General features: G+C 33.0%; 1 protein-coding gene and 1 long non-coding RNA gene across 3 annotated transcripts in view; both read left to right on the forward strand.

Annotated features, from left to right (window-relative positions):
• LOC143248624 (uncharacterized) overlaps nucleotides 1-16,826 on the forward strand; it is a 231,661-nt gene that overhangs the window by 151,976 nt on the left and 62,859 nt on the right. The window lies entirely within an intron of this gene.
• Nucleotides 10,668-13,815, forward strand: LOC143248258 (uncharacterized). The gene is made up of 3 exons (XR_013026848.1): nucleotides 10,668-10,850; nucleotides 12,500-12,565; nucleotides 12,809-13,815. It is a non-coding gene; the product is annotated as an uncharacterized LOC143248258 (long non-coding RNA).

Raw genomic sequence — 16,826 nt, forward strand, 5'->3', positions numbered from 1 at the left:
ACCCGATGTGTGAATATTACAGAAATCAACGGCTGATGTGGGCCTCATGGCTCTTCAACGGCTGATGTGGGACTCAGGGCCCTTCAAAGGCTGATGTGGGACTCAGGGCTCTTCAACGGTGATGTGGTACTCAGGATCTTTCAGAGCCGGAGGGGATCCGAAGATCCTATGATAAGATTTTGATGTAGGGGATACAGAAGAACCCAACTTTTACTTGTCTGTCTCTAATTATTCCCTGGAGTGCCTGAGCTATACGACAGAAGTTACGATTCCTTTCTTTGTAAAAGATGTAAAAACAATATACAAACATTTACGATTATGGCTCTAGGTATTACATAAGTAACGAGGAGACTGGTGGATGTGTGTGGTGTTTCAGCCATTGCTGGGAATTGTCGAGTTAGTGTGTTTTAGCATTGAGCTAGTATTTTGTAGCTGAATATTTTCTCACTAACATGGAGTAGAATATTAAGGGTTAGTCGATATGCCACGTTTATTATCTGGTATTGTATATTCTTTAATCGTTTCCTGAGGCGACTGGACGTGGTGCAAGTGACCATGCACCCATATTACATGAGAGGCCTGATAAACGCTTTGTAAATGGTTATGATGATGTCTTGGGAGCATCCTTTATAGGTGTTTCTGATCTGTCTGAGGTTACGTGTTGTTTCGCTGAATTAGAAATTCTGCTAAAATGCTGTGTCGAGTTCAGTGCCATATTAAAATGGTGTGTCCAGATCAGTGCCATGTTAAAATGGTGTGTCCAGTTCAGTGCCATATTAAAATGGTGTGTCCAGTTTCGTGCTATGTTGAAAGTGTCTCCGAGGAATATAATCGATTTAGTAAATTTGATCTTAGTGTTTAATAAATTCACTTTTGTCTGTGTAATCTTCTTCTGTTTGCTTTTAAAACTCCTGTGAAATATTTTTCTTGTGTTTTGTTATGGATACACGCCACCTGTTACACCACGTCATTATGTGGTTCGACGAAATTTGAACTTTACTAGCCACGAATAGAGAGGTCAATCGATGTACTCCAAACTGCTACATCGTCTAAATATTGAGATGCGTGAGTATACGGGAGTTCTAGGAACGGGATACCATAGACGTGGATAATTTATAACAGCGGGCTTAGGGCTGACCCCTGGGGGACACCAGCCGTAAGAGTAAACGGACGTGTAAGCATTTGATGTATGCGAACTCTGGCTCGTCTATTTGAGAAAAAGCTCGAAATACATCTGATTATTGTGTCAGGGATCTTGAGATAGTGTAATTAAAATAACATTATGCTTTGGCACTATCAAAAGATTTATTAACGTGAAGAAATGTAACGACTGTCATGTTGAATCCTTGAAATATGGTTTCAGTCAATCCACAAGGTGATCGCTCGTCTGTCTTTTGTGTCTGTCTTTGTTTTGAATTTTCTTTATCATATAGTTGAGTTCCAGATGGTACAGTAATCTGTAACCTATAATTCTTTACATTAGTTTACCTGTGGAATTGTGGAGGCTTATTGGTCTGTAGTTTGACAGGTCTCGTATGTCAGCGGAAATATTGGGACAAACAATAATGATTGCGCTTTTCCAGTGTCTTTGACACTTGAAAGGAAGAATTTCCTCTTTCCGTACTCCTGTTTTTCATATTCTTCGTGATTTATAGTTAACTCTGCTCGAACATCCAGAATATGATATATAAATAAAATATAGCTATAAGCTTTTAACATGTGTTCAGAGAAACATATAGTAGAAAAAGTCAAAACTTAATCAATAGCTGAACACTTATTTCTTACCTTTAAAACAATAATAAATTAAGTTATTATTTAGTTGTTGTTCACTCACTGACCATTACAGATTACACAGTAAACATTACAGTATTATTTCAATCTTACAACCATGAATAATGTTTGTTTGGTTCACAAATACAACCTGCGTATTTACCTTGGTACAGTCAGAAGGAGAATCCTCGTTCATTAGAAAATCATGTTGCCATCATAATTGATAACAGGTTATCAATTATCCTGTTGTCACAAATGGTTTTGTAGATCGGAGACGTACACTATGTGTCCCATGTATTAGATATAAAGAGTTCTAGCTGTATTGAATTTCATTATTCTGTTTCAAGTGATCCTTTTTTTAAATACTCTTGCCTTAATTTATATACGGTATAATTGGTGGATATTTTGTTGTATTTTAGAATACGGACTTTGATATATCATTATAAATCACTGTATGGTACTGTGTATCATTTGTTAGATTTTAGAGTATTGAAATGTGGTTATTTTATAAAATTATATTACATGGTACTGTGGATATTTTATTATATTTTAGTGTATGGAATTGTGTTTTTGTATTATATTTTAGTAAACGGTTCTGCGGTTATATTTTAGTATATTTTAGTGTATGCTACAATGGATATTTTATTATAGTTTAGTATGTAATGTCGATATTTTGTTACATTTAGTATGTGATAACATGGAGAGCTTATTATATTTTAATATATGATAGTGTGAATATTTTAATATTTTTCAGTAAATGGTACTGTAGTTATTTTATTATATTTTAGTATATGGTAATGTGGATATTTTGCTATATTTTAGTGTATGGAACTTCGAATATTTTGTTATATTTTAGTGTATGGTACTTTTGAATATTTTGTTATATTGTAGTTTATGGTTCTGTGGATATTTTATTTACCGACCTGTATATTTTTGTTTCTTTCACAACCTGAATAACTCCAACTGGAAGGGAATTATATATGAAAAACTTTCATTTTCCAGAGGATCTAGCTTTTCTAAGTGTTAGACTTAAATAAATCACCCAGAATTTACTATCATCTCATGTTTGAGACCGATAATCCATAAATTGTTTTGTAACATCATTCAGACAAACAGTTTTATTATGTTAATCTAATAAATGAAGAAAATTCTCAGTATTTCTCTATATATATTATTTTGTCTGGAACAAGAGAACATTTCCAACAACTGTATAGAATTATATTAACGTGAGTTCCTTTTTCAATATATCTACATATGGCTGTACATTTGTTGAAAACACGATAATTATAAACATACATAACAACATGCTGTAAAACACATGTGGATCTAAAACTTGGATGACTCATGTTTGTGAATGTGTAATTTATCATAAAACGGATGGAACTTCAAGTGGATTTCTCGTTATCAACTACGACGTGTAATTTACTCACATTTGTTCCGATTATTTTTTTTTGTTTACTTTAGTGTCAACGAACAGTGGGATTAACCGTCACATTGTATTCTCCTCATGTCTCACAAAACATATATGTTTGATAAATGGGGATTCGAAACCGTGACCTTCAGACTACGGGTCAAGCACCTTAGCCAAATGGTCCATGTTACATTACACCCGATATTGTTTTCATCGTTTGTCATTCTGTTGCAAGTTTGATAACTTTTTTTATGTGTTAGTTTATGTTTGTCTTTGAAACATTCTTTTATCTTCACGAAACAATCTGATGGTAAATAAACACATTTCAATACTAAACAAAGAAAAACTGGATAACAGTAAATATATCAAGTGAAAGTGTAAAAGAGGCCAAATATGGGTCTTATTTTTACATCAAGATCGGAACCCTTCAAATAATGAATAAATTACACTGACCTAAATAACATCTTGTTTCAGCCTTTTATCCAGCTGGTATTTATTTTAATTTTTATTGATTGATTGTTTGGATTAAGTACAAAGCTACACAATGATCTATTTGTGCTCCGCTTAACACACCTATCGAAACTCGGATTTTTAATGGTGGGTGTTCGCAGATATAATGCTGTGCCACTGGAGGACTTTAACTCTTGAAAGAGACACTATCAGTTATTGTATCCGTTAATCAAAGACACCATCACTAATCCATCTATTAATCGAAACCCCATTATTGCAGCCATTAACTATAAATCACTGTATCGATTATCCAAAGATAGTACGACTTGTTCTATCTTTTAAAAACACCATCAACTATATGATAAATGGAGTAAACTTCAAAGAGAATACAAACAATAAAAACACTGTAAACTCTATGATAATTGAAAACCTAAGTAACAGTATACAAACATTAAAAACACTTTCAATTCTATGTTAAGTGGTGCACACAACAAACATTAAAATACTATCAACTCTATCTTAAGTGGAGTACACAACAAATATACAAACATTAAAACACAATCAACTCTGTGTTATGTGGAGTACACAACAAATACAATACAAACATTAAAACGCAATCAACTCTGTGTTATGTGGAGTACACAACAAATACAATACAAACATTAAAACACAATCAACTGTGTTAAATGGAGTACACAACAAAAATACAAACATTAAAAACACTATCAATTTTATACTCTTCAAAAACAGAAACGCATAATGCAAAATTTGAGACAAATTGTTAACAAGTTTATTCCGGGTAGTTCTGTATGACATGTGTGAAACTTTGCACATTCACTGCTGAACATCCAAAGTCTGCAAAGGCGAAGTCCACGCTCACTAGTTGATGTTTAACGTCACTCAAAGTCAATAACGAGTGTGCTCCCCGTGAGCATCAATAACTGCTTGGCATCTTCTGCCCATGGAAGCGATGAGATGACGAATCACATCCTGTGGAATGGTTGTCCACTCAGCCTGCAAAGCTACTGCAAGCTGAGGTAGAGTCTGCAGTTGAGGTTGTCGCCGTCGCAGACGTCGGTACAACTCGTCCCAAAGATGTTCGATGGGGTTTAAATCTGGTGATCCGGAGAGCCAGGAAAAAACGTTGATGTTGTGGTGTCTCAAGAAGACAGTAGTTAGTCGGGCTGTGTGAGGACGGGCGTTGTCATGTTGAAAACGTCGTTGAAGTTCACCATGATGGGTTGTACATGAGGCCTAAGGATCTCGTCGACGGTTGCGTACGGTCTGATCGGAAATCCTATGCAACCCTTGTATGGTTGAGGCAGTAGACTGCAACAGTGGTGGTCCTATCCCGAAGGTGACGTTTTGCGATCTTGTGCGGGCGTGGTCACACGAGGTTTGGCAGATCGTGGACGGTCACGAGTTGATACATATTGTTGGTGACGATTCCATATCCTTGTGATGGTGCTTGGGTGGACGATCACAGCTCTGGCAACATCAGATCGAAATTCGCCTGCTTCCAAGCGACCAATGGCGTTGTTGCGTTGTGCTTCCGTCAGTCTTAGCGTAATTGTATTGCGTGTCGGTCGCTTAACACTGAGCTATGGAAACCGAGAACCCGTCACTTTTATAGGGATTTTGCACATGTTGCACTTGCAAAACATGCAGATCTCTCAAACAAATTTATTGGACACGAATGCGTTTTGGCGAAAAATCCGATGTTTTTCTCCTTTTACAAAGTGCACAACTTTTATTGTCATTTTGGTGTGACAATCAGTGCCTTAACACGTGTAACATCACATACTCTGAGCTTGTAACGTTATTACATATATTTCTCTTTAAAATAACAAATATATTCCTTTTGAGTTTCTTATTTTGAAGAGTATATTATTCACTGTATCGACTATCCAAGATAGTACGACTTTTTCTATCTTTTAAAAACACCATCAACTATATGACAAATGGAGTAAACAACAAACAGAATACAAACAATAAAAACACTGTAAACTCTATGATAATTGAAAAACCTAAGAAACAGTATACAAACATTAAAAACACTATTTACTCTATTTTAAGTGGAGTACACAACAAATACAATACAAACATTAAAACACAATCAACTGTGTTATGTGGGGTACACAACAAAAATACAAATATTAAAAACAGTATTCATTACAAAATAAGTGGAGTGCACAGCAAACATTAAAAACACAATCAGTTCTCTGCTAAGTAGAGTACACTACTAATAAAATACAAACATAAGAAACACCATCAACTCTATGTAAAGTGAAATAAATAACAAACAGAACAGAAACATTAAAAACACGATCATCTTTATGTTAAGTAGAGTACAACAGACTGATAAACAGACTGAAACCAGGCGGTCAATAAGAAGTATATTTTATTTTCACTGAGCTCAAGATAGAACGTGACACCTTGGTTACCGACTCGTCACAATCTTGACTGAATGTGGTTTGAACAAACCATTTGAAAATCTTTTTGTTGACAGATTCTGAAGACTATGTCAACTTTTAACTTTTGTTCCCGGTTATTTTGTTCTAGTTACTAAAAATTATCAGTTATTTATTTTGAACAACACGGAAGTTTTATAAAACAGACAAAAAACATGTCACTAACATTTGAAGACAAATTTTCTAAAGTTCGACTTTCCTAAGACAGATGTTTGTGAATCGAACACATGTGTATCAGCGTATATTTCAAAAGACACACTTATGTCAAAACACGGTAGCTGTAACTTACTGTGGAATATTACAGTGCATGTTTCTCTCAACTTCTATTTAAAGGAAATAATTTTAACTTTGTAGATATTCAAGATCTGGGAAGCCAGACATTTTGAAACCAGTGAAACCTATCTTGACGACTGCGTGGAGGTTTGTTTGCTTGTTTTGAATATTACGAAAAACCACACGGGGGCTATCTACGTTAACAGTCGCTAATTTAGCAGTGTAAAACGAGACGGAAGGCAGCCACTCATCAACATCTACCGCCAACACTTGGGCTACTTTTACCAATAAACAGGAGGATTGATCGTAATATTATAACGCTTCAACGGCTGAAAGGGCCTGCATATTTGGTGTGACAAGGATTCGAACTCACAACTTCAGATTGCGAGTCGAGCGCCATAACCACGAGGCCATCCTTGGTCAATGTGGAGAACGAACCTTCTATTTCTCTTTCTATGTTCCTTAACTTAGAAATGACCACTTGAGGTACATTGGTCAAGGTAAATAATATACACATCACATTTTCCTACCATCATAGATATTCATCTAGTGATACATTTTCAGGTTTCCTTCACTTGTGTTTATTATTATTCACCCACGTTTTAAATAACACTGGGGTGAACATGATCCCTTTCTCGTTTTTCTATTTTCAACACCACCCATCCACCATCAACCGCCAACCACCAGCCCGCGGCTTGACACGAGCGGAAGTAGGATCTATTTCAATTCATCCCCTATCAACAACACCCCTTTACACACCTAACGAGCATATGAAAGAAAAATCATTAAGGTTATTAATTCAATCTGTTATAGCTAACACAGTTCTTAGACAGAACATTTCATTCACTATATAATCATAAAATTTAACCCTCTACATTCAGGGCCACATCATCAGACTCCAATTTATTATCACACTCAACAGAGAGATATAAACTTTAACTAACAGAGAAAAATAATTATGTCAAAGAACTAAATATACAGCACTAGAACAAATGTCCTTGTTCCATACCAGAAGGTGTTATTTATGAAGCAATTGTAAACAAATGCCCGAGTAGAGAAGAGAAGGTAGTGTGTGAATACAATAACATTTATGAATTGTTATTTTGGCCTGTAAAACTTGTTTTAAGCATTTTTTGTCAAAACACAGATATAAAACTATTTGGTATAATAGGAAGGCTTTTGATATGGTGTTTTTTTCATAAATCACTTCTTTGCTCAGACAGTTAGTCTGAACTTGTTGTAAAGTTATGCCTCATCATGTGCCCCATGTTAAAAGGTATAAAATTTTTATATAAAACTATTTTGTATAATAGGGAAGGCTTTTGATATGGTGTTTTTTTCATAAATCACTTCTTTGTTCAGACAGTCAGTCTGAACTAAAGTTATGCCTCATCATGTGCCCCAGGTTAAAAGGTATAAAATTTTATATAAAACTATTTTGTATAATAGGGAAGGCTTTTGATATGGTGTTTTTTTCATAAATCACTTCTTTGTTCAGACAGTTAGTCTAAACTTGTTGTAAAGTTATGCCTCATCATGTGCCCCAGGTTAAAAGGTATAAAAATTTTTATTTTCTAGTATGTCTGTTTAAGTTTCGTTCATATCCTTTCTCTTTATAAGTGAATGTAAAATGTATTGGTTTACAGTTTTTCTCACATATATATGTTAAAATAAGTGTTATTTCACAGTTTGGATTCTGAAATCTAAATTACAAGAATTCAGTTCTGGGTTTTATTGATTTACTTATTGTTATAATGTTTGACTAAATAGTTTTCTTCATCATGAATATAAAATTAATGTTTTTCATATTTTGTTTTTCAAAAGGGGTTTTATTTCCTTCTATCAAATAAGTACTTTATTTGTGTTTTTTATAAATTTATGTTTTCTTTGAAATTCATAATTACTTTCCTTGTACTATTCAGTTCAAGCTAAAAAGATTTCTATTTTAATAACATTTGTTGTCCATTGTTAAATGGTCGTATTTTATATCATTTATGCATTCAGAGTCCGTTAAAATTACTGTCTATTAAATTGAACAGGTTATTTTTGTTTAAATAATCTTGTGCTTGGTAGGCCTTTTTTCAAGCACGGCATGACCAGATGGATAAGGCACTCGACTTGTAAGCTAAAAGTCGCGGTTTCGAATCCCCGTCACATCAAACATGGTCGCCATTTTAGACGTGGGGGCATTATAATGTGACGGTCAATATTTTGTTTTGGATGTAAAATTTCAATGGACATACATCTGGATGGAACACAAAAGAAGCCCAAATAACTTTAAAAAGTGTCTTTCTTTTGTTTGTTTCTTCCTGGAATATACTTCCAGCTACAAATAATGGTTGTTTATATAGTTAGAATTGTTTAATGAAACTTTGAAAAGGTAAAATATTGTCTTTACGTATTACTGATCATCCCGGTTGGTACATTTGTGAAGACCCCAACAATGGCTGACATGTTGGCTATGACATCAATAAAATGTATTTTTTCTCGCACAATGAAGAAAGTTAGAAATACAGTGAATATAATTTCTGTCTTTCTAAGGACTGTAACATCGCTTAGTGGCAAGAAGTTTAAGAAATTATACAAGAACAATATACCTATCGCTCCGATACTTCCTCTGATGAAAATTATTAAATATTGCAACAAAATATAGTATTATGTTTTGTTTCTGTGTGAAGGGCGAAACGTTGTCCTCTACTTTATTTTAATAAAAGGTTTAATACCCATACCAGCCGTCTTGAGATACATTTTTATTTCAAGTGTGTTTCTCGTCTTCAAGAATGATCTCAAAACAGAAGACGAAAGTCTATTAAAACGTTTTCCTCACACTTGTGTTTCTACAACAGACAGCAGCTGTATAACTAAGCTTCAGATAAATACATATGTTCATGTCACCATTTCTCTTGAAACTTTAACCCATGTACAGCTTTTCATGACTTATTTTAGATAATATATGCTCAATAGAGGTCACTACAATATTGTGATATTTTTCTCCCTCAATTTGTTATTTATTTCATTCAAACTTATGTATTATTATTGTCTGTAGTCTTTATGATAAACAAATTCTAATTATTTAATAATAACTTTAATATTCTTATTGTTAATCAACTACTAATTACAGATTTGTTTTTATCCATTTTTCCTCTACTTGGTGGGACTCAATCCTCGGTCTTACAAACTGAGGTAAAGTTTTTATAAATCCTTCATTTCCTTAAAACTATGAGTCTGTACTGTGGTGTTAACTACTTATGTTAAAGTTGCAAAGAAAGCATCAGGCAAGCAGCTGTGACTTATAAAATGAAAACAAGTTAATAGTAAGTACCTGTATCAGGTTTATATTATTATATAAAATATTAACCATTAGAAAAATAATATTTTATCTTAACAACCTTGACTTGAAGACCTAAATGTACCTGTATTTGCCTGCAGTCTTTACACATGTTCCACATAAGTGTAAAAATTCAAACTTGCACTTTCACGTGCATGTGTACATTACTTGACACGTCACATCACGTGACAAAAACAAAACTTAAAATTTGCAAATTTTCATCAGAATGCAGTTTTCAGATGGGTGTTTTTAATGTTATCGTGTAGTTTGTATTTGAATTTCGCACAAAGCTACACGCTATCCATACATAATTTAGTAATGCAAGACCAGAGGGAAGGAAGCCAGTCATCAACATCTACTGCCAATTCTAAGTACACTTTGTAGATGATTATAGAGATATTGGTTGTGCAGGTTTCTTGGATCCATCCTATTTTTTATTACCTGAATGAGACATTGCATTACAGAATTGATGATTGGTCCAGTATTAGTTACGTAGATGTAACACATACGAATTTGGTTGTTTTTCCGAGATGTATATGTGTATATAATATTTTGTGAACTGCTTTCGGATCATATTTTCTTTTCCCTGGGTTTTCATAAGTTTCAAAGCCACACGACAATGACCAAGTGATGAAGAGAAACATGACCTTTGTTTGTAGTAACCAATGGACAGTTGGTGCACTCCAAATAGCTGAGTCACCAACTCATTTCCACGCAAGAGTACAGCAAAAATATTTTAATATCAATTTCCAATTATTAAAAGCCTTTCTTGAAATATTCGTAGCTTTAACTTTTAAAGTTATGTAGTTGAAGTGTAACATTTAGTTCATTTTGTTTTTCTATATAAAAAGATTTACACCTTTTTTCACTTCATTCAAGTTTTGCTCAACAGATGCCACTACTATGAGAATATGCTGTACAGATGTTTTACAGTCTTAACCCGGATTGTATTTATACGGTTTACTCTCAAACACATGCCATTTTACATTTTTTATTAAGAAGACAGTCTAGGTATTGTTATATAACTTCAAACGAAATCACATCATTTTACGTTTATTATTTGAAAGGTTCAAGTTTTGATGTAAAGACAAGAGTCTTTACGTTTGATGTTTGAAGTTTTACTGGAAAGATTCTTTTACTGCTTTCGGTAAGTAACTTTCATTTTGTCTCCAAGGAATCTGTTTAAAATCAGACATAGTAATCTGAAGGATTTATTCTAATCCAGTTTATACTTGGTTTGGTACTGAAATATGTTTATTTACTATGAGATTAGTGTGGTATAGATAAAAGTTTGTGTGACAGAATTCTTTAGATATAAACATAAATTAACACATAAAGAAGTTATCAAAATGCAAACAGAATGATAAACGATTAAAAATATCGAGTGTAATGTAACACACAAAATCGTGGAGACAAAGGTCAGAAAATCTAACTACATCTCAGTTTTAAACATATATACGCTATACAAGTAAAACTGTCTGTGTGGATATTGTTTTCACAATTTCTGGTTTATGGCCTCAAAGAACCAGTGACCATAAATATCAGGTAATTTATTTAAGAACCAACTTATCACAGATTAGAAAATTTATATCCACTGATAAACGGAGGTTTTTAGATGTAATTCTCTTCCAAATGGAGATATTCATGTTGTGAAGAAACAAAGACACAGATCGATAAATAACTTATCCACAGTACCACACAACAAAATATAAGAAAATATCCACAATACCATACACTAAAATATAGCAAAATATCCACAGTACCACACACTAAAATAAAGAATATATCCACAGTACAATACGTTAAAATATAACAAAATATCCACTGTATAATATTCTAAAATATATAGAGTACCATATATTAAAATACGACAAAATATCCACAGTACCATACATTAAAATAAAACAAAATATTCACAGTACCATACACTAAAATATAACAAAAATCCACAGTACATACAGTAAAGTATAACAGACAATCCATACAATACGTTAAAATATAACAAACAATGCACTCTAAAAAATATATACCAAATATACACAGTATCCATACATTAAAATATAACAAAATATCCACAGTACCATACATTAAAATCCACAGTACATACAGTAAAGTATAACAGACAATCCAGTATGCACTAAAATATAAAAAAACACATCCATACATTAAAATATAACATATCCACAGTACCATACATTAAAATAAAACAGAATGTTCACAGTACCATACACTAAAATATAACAAAAATCCACAGTACCATACATTAAAATAAAACAGTACCATACACTAAAATATTACAAAATCCACAGTACATACAGTAAAGATGACAGAATATCCATAGTAAAATACACTAAAATATAACAAAAATCCACAGTACATACAGTTAAGTATGACAGAATATCCATAGTAAAATACACTATCATATTCTAAAATATACATCGTATCATACATAAAAGTATAATAAAATATGCATAGTAACATACTCTAAAATGTAACAAAATATCCTCTGTACCATACATTAAGTGTGATAACATATCCACAGTACTACACACAAAAATATCACAAAATATTCGCAGTACCATATACTATAACATAAACAAATATCCACAGTATTATACACTAAAAGACAACACAATTTCCACCGTATTATGCACTAATATAAAATAAAAGAAAAGTAGTTAAAAACAAGGGTCTTTTGAGGAATAATGAAAATAAATACAGTTAGAACTCTTTATATCTAATACATGGGAAAAATTGTTGTACGTCTCTGATCTAGAAAATCATTTGTGATAACAGGATAATTGATAACCAGGGACGGCAACATGACTTTCTTCTGGACGAGTATTCTTATTTTATAAAGACGTAAGTTGTATTTCTGAACCAAACAAAGAGTATTCATGGTTTTAAGATTGAAATAAAACTGTAATATTTTCTGTGTAAACTGTGATGGTTAGTGAGTTATCAACAATAACTAAATAATAATTTGATTTATTATTGTTAGAAATAAGTGTTCAGTTTTTTAATGAATTTTGAATTTTTCTACTACATGTTTTTTGAACATATGTTAATAGCTTACAGATTTTTTGTTTTTCTATCTTATTCTAGATTGTCCGAACAAAGTTCACTATAAATAAGAAAGAATATGAAAAACAGGAATACGGAAAGAGGAAACACTTCCTTTGAAGTGTCAAAGACATTTGGATCTCCCTTTCAGAAAATCAAATTTCCTGGTATTGGAATTATTCTAACTGTATTTCAGTGTATTGCTCAATGTATTCAATTAATGCTGGTTAAACTTACTCCAGGTGTCTCCAGACAGGTTATTTTGATTTACCGTGGAATATACATGGCTGCTTTCTGTGTACCAATTATTTTACATAGCCGTCACTCTTTCTTACCGAATATTCTGTTCCAGTATTTAATAATTTTCATCCGAGGAATCACTGGAACGATAGGTATATTGTTCTTGTATAATTCGTTAAACTTCTTGCCACTAAGCGATGTTACAGTTCTTACAAAGACAGAAATTATATTCACTGTAATTCTAGCTTTCTTCATTCTGCGAGAAAAAATACATTTTATTGACGTAATAGCCATCCCGTTAGCCATTGTTGGGATCATCCTAATTAGTTGTCCATCTTTTATTTTTGGACGATTGGACAGTAAATTGGATGCACAATCTCGAATTGTTGGGTCGTTACTAGCTGTTGGTTATGGTTTTTTTCACCTCGTTGACGACTATCATAGTGCGTAGAATAAAATCTTTAAACTATGCTGTGGTTATGTTCTCTTACTGTGCCATCCAGACTCTACTGTTATGCACTTATCAGTTTATTGTTAACGATACTGTATTTCCAGAATGTGGAACTGTGATTTGGTTCATATTTGGAATTGGAATACTTAGTTTTGTCACTCAGTATTTTTATGTTAACGCCCTCTACGTTGAAAAGGCTAGTTGTGTGGCTTTAGTGGGTTCCTTGGAAATTGTTTTTTCTTTTATCTTTCAAATCACGATAACTGGTGAAGATGTAACTTTGTCGAGTGTGGTAGGTGCAGTGTTCATTACATTAGCAGTAGTAATGAAAGCATGTCTTCAATGGTATTCTGAAAGTCCTGAGAGTTTTTTGGAAAGCTTTGAACAAAATAGGCTTACGATACTTTAATAGTTAATACAAGCTTCTACTAAATTCTCTATACAGCAGTAATATGATCGATATGGACATTGAAATTCATAATATCATTTCTTAAAGTGTATTTGGAAGAAGTGTTTTTAATCAACGTCTTACTTTTAGTGAATCTTTATTTATTAAGATTAATAACCACTGATTAATAAGAATTTATAAATGTAATAAGAAAAAATGTTGAAACCTTTCTTTATGTAATCAAAATGCAAGAAAAAGTATAAATAAATATTCCGTAATATAAATATTGTTGTTAATATTTTCTAAAATTGATCTCTGAGGTCATTCATAGAAACCAAAAAACATATTTGGAAACAAATAAAATAATATTATTACACAAAATTTATATATATCTCACAATTGAATTATCTAAAGACTAAACACAGTTTTAGATAGAAATTTACATTGTAGGACTTTGGATTGTTTTTGTTTTCATACCATTAAAGTACAGAAACTTTATTGTATCATTTGTTAGAATGAGACCCTGAACGCAAGCTCTGACTGGTTTCCTCATAGGAGGTGAGGAGCAGAGAGCTCCATGAGGTGGAAACAATGATGCTGTACTTATAAAATATGGAACCAGAAAGGCGTGTAGCTAGGCTTACATTGCTGTTAGTCATAGTTCCACAAAGTGGAATCAGAGAGTGCATAACTATAGGAAAGCGTATAATGATTAAGTAATCATTGTTGATACTTCATGAACCAACCACAAGAGAAAAATGTAGATCAATAAACACATCATCATATCTCTAGTAATGATAAAAGCCTAAGATTTACATTACATCTAGTTTATATACTATTTTACATAATCCTGAAGAGAATGAAGTGAAGTGATTAGTTCTGTTAAGGCACTACAGGTGGATCATATAACTTAGAGGATATCATCATATAAAGTATCAGCTTACCGTTAGAGCTACCACTAATAAAATTAATTGTATTACGTAGATTTTACCATTAAATGCAAACAAATTATATTGTTAATTCATATCATAATCATTTAAAGAGTTGCTTCAAAGGAAAATTATTACTGGAATGATGCAACTGTTATAACACTGTTACGTCAGTCATGCTTTACTTACATTGAATACGTTTTCTATTCAATTTTATAGTCAATACTATTTTACCTTATTTGCATAAAATAATTTTCACATTATCTGTTGTAACATAATTATTTATATCTCTACATATTTACCACACATAATAATTTAACATTGAAACTTACAAACACATAATGCGTATTTGAATATTTATAAATATTGTCTGGTGCTATTTGTTACATATATATTTATTCTACTTTCTGTGTTTGTAACTCCATTGTTATAAATATCCCTAATTTCGATTCGGTGGCATACCTTTAAGTCAGGTGATCTCACTACAAATTGTATGGTCTACAAAACAAGTCGTATTTATCGACCACATAAAATCAGTTTGTAAAAACATTCATATAAATTCACTTAAACAACATGTCAGAATTCATCGAAGTGACTGCCCCTTGTTCCTCAGAGATCATAAGTCAAAGGGGTATGACCTGTCTTGGCCATGTTTCAGAGTTAAAGAGCCTTGATCGTATTTCAAGATGTCAAGTAAGGATGAAACAAACGTTATCCACTTTTACAGTGATTTCGATAATCAATTGAAACGTTCTGTTGATGATAAATCGGGGTACAACGAGAAGCCTCTTTTCTCTAGAAAGTCTACTGAAAGAAAGTCAAGTCATGAACTGGTACTAAAGGTCTCACTCTAAGGTCGTTTTTGTACGTGACAAAGGGTCCGTTAGACATAGAAAAACACTGTAATATTTGATAGCGTAATTCCTCTGTTCTTTAAAACCATTAGTCTTCTTTGAAATCATTGGTGGAATATTATCTGTTCCAGATGTCTTATCATGTGTTATTTTTACGAGGTGTACGTATATGAACATTTAGTATCTGATGTGCATTGGTAGGGAAAAGTAGCAACGAAAACATTATTAAAGGGCTATATCTTTTATACTAAAGCCATAGAACACTGTTCTATTCACAGATGAGTCACGTTTTCGTACTGTCGGGTCTGATGGACTTCAACTTGTCTGGAGAAGAGAAGGAAAACAAGATGACGACATACCAATCACTGGAGTGTCCCTAGTGACGTGGATTGAGAAGGCAACCACAGAATTTCACATACAGAGGAACCTGAATGCTTAACGTGTTAAAACCTCACGTAATTCCCTTCCTCAGAGACTACCATGATGTCACTTTATTGTAGCTGGACAATGCTTGTTTACACTCTGCACGTATCCATGCAGAATATGTTGTCGTAATGCTATGACCACTATGCTTACCACTACCTTCACTGGACTGAAGATATATGTGATGAGGTAGGATACAACACCTTCAAAGATTACAAAGAGAGCAGATAACAGTTGATCCAGATATTGCAGGACAAGTGGCGTGGGATATTTCAATATAAAACAAGACATCTTGTGACCAGTAGTCTCAAGTGATTACCACAGAACAGATAACAACTCATCCAAGTATAGCAGGACGAGTGGCAGAAGAGTCTTCAATATGGGATAACACATCTAGTAGCCAGTAATCTCCAGAGATTACCAGAGAACAGATATCAGCTTACCCATGTACTGCAAGACGACTGGCAGTATATTTTTCAATACAGGATAAGACGTCTGGTAAGCAGTATGAGACGTATGACCATGGAACTCTTTGTTTACATTATTGAACAAAAAAACAACAACAACAAAAGACTGTCAGGTGTTTCGGTTTAAATATGTGAGTCCCCATTACTTAAAAATAGAGATAACCAGGGTTGTCAGAAAATTTCTTTCTCTTCACCCCACTCATAAGTTTGGTATTTTGATCATGCAACCCGAAAAAAAATATATATAATAAAATAATACAATAATAATAATTCTAAACAAAACAACCATTTCTTGAATTTCACTTGAG

Source organism: Tachypleus tridentatus, chromosome 4, assembly GCF_004210375.1.
Source record: "Tachypleus tridentatus isolate NWPU-2018 chromosome 4, ASM421037v1, whole genome shotgun sequence".
In the NCBI taxonomy this organism is placed as follows: domain Eukaryota; kingdom Metazoa; phylum Arthropoda; class Merostomata; order Xiphosura; family Limulidae; genus Tachypleus; species Tachypleus tridentatus.